This window comes from Talpa occidentalis, unplaced genomic scaffold, assembly GCF_014898055.3.
Source record: "Talpa occidentalis isolate TD23 unplaced genomic scaffold, MPIMG_talOcc4v2.1 talOcc4.702, whole genome shotgun sequence".
In the NCBI taxonomy this organism is placed as follows: Eukaryota; Metazoa; Chordata; class Mammalia; order Eulipotyphla; family Talpidae; genus Talpa; species Talpa occidentalis.
Genome location: NW_023605087.1, coordinates 23,192 through 24,664, shown reverse-complemented (window position 1 = coordinate 24,664; position 1,473 = coordinate 23,192).

Genomic DNA, 1,473 nt, shown 5'->3' with positions numbered 1-1,473 from the left:
GAGTATATGTTAATGAGTGTTATTTCTTCTTGAAGTATTGTCCCCTTGATCATAATGTAGTGACCATTGGGGTCTCTTTTTATCTTTTTGAGTTTGAAATCTGTTTTATCTGATATAAGTATAGCTGTTCCTGCTTTCTTTTTTGGTCCATTTGCTTGTAGGATTGTTTTCCATCCTTTAACTTTGAGCCTATTTTTATCTTTTGTAGCTAAATGTGTTTCCTGGAGACAGCAAAAGGTTGGGTTTTGTTTCTTAATCCAGGCTGCCACTCTGTGTCTTTTTATTGAAGAGTTTAGTCCATTTACATTTAGAGTTAATATTGATATGTTAACATCTGTATTTGCCATTGTGTTTGTCTTTCCTTTGATTTTATTTATTTATTCTTTAATAACTTTTTTTTTTTTTTGGCCTTCTTTCATTGTTATTCGTCCCTCTGAGGTTCTGGCTTTAGGACTCCTTGTAGTATTTTTTGGAGTGGGGGTTTAGTTGCAATGAAATTCCGGAGTTTCTGTTTGTCTGGGAAGGTCCATATTCTTTCTTCAAAAGAAGGAAGGAGGCTTTGCGGGATAGAGTATTCTTGGTTGGCATTTGTTTTCTTGGAGTCTGTTGACTATGTCCCTCCACTCTCTCCTTGCCCGTAGTGTTTCTTCGGAGAAGTCTGATGTCAGCCTGATTGGTTTTCCTTTGAATGTTATCTGTTTCTTCCCTCTTGCCAGCTTCATTATTTTTTCCTTGTCCTGGATTCTTGGGAGCTTTACTATTATGTGTCTTGCTGTATTTTTCCTTTCGTCGTGGAAGTTTGGTGTTCTTCTTGCTTCTTGTATATCAATTTTCAGCTCCTTCTTCACATTTGGGAAGTTCTCTTCAATTATCTCTTTGAATATTTTCTCTGTTCCTACATCTCTCTCCTCTCCTTCTGGTATTCCTATAACTCTTATATTTCCTTTCCTCATGGAGTCAGATAGTTCCCGAAGTCTTTCTTCGTTCTTTTTCCTTCGTACTTCTCTTTCCTTTTCTGTTTTGGTTCTTTTTATTTCTGTGTGTCTTCAAGATTACTTATTCGTTCTTCCATTTCATCTATTCTGCTTTCATTGCTTTTCCCAGAATTCTTTAGTTCTTCCATTAATTCTTTGATCTCCTGCATTTCTTTTACTTCCTCTTTAGGGACTCAATTTCTTTCTTCTGACCATTGTTTTCCCTCTCTAGGGACTCAATTGCATTCTTCTGATCGTTGATTATTTTTCCCTTATCATTGTTTTCCTTTATGACTTCTGTCAGTTTTTTAATCACGGCAATTTTAAATTCTCTTTCTGGAAGGCTCAGAAATTCTTCCAAGTTATTGTCTTTGCAATCTGGGGGCTGGCTTTCTTTTTGTGGTGTGCTTTTTCTCTGGAGAGTTGCTAGGTTGCGTGTGGTTCTTCTCCTCCCTACTGTCTGTTTTCTAATTTGCCGTATGCGTTGGGACACTGTGTT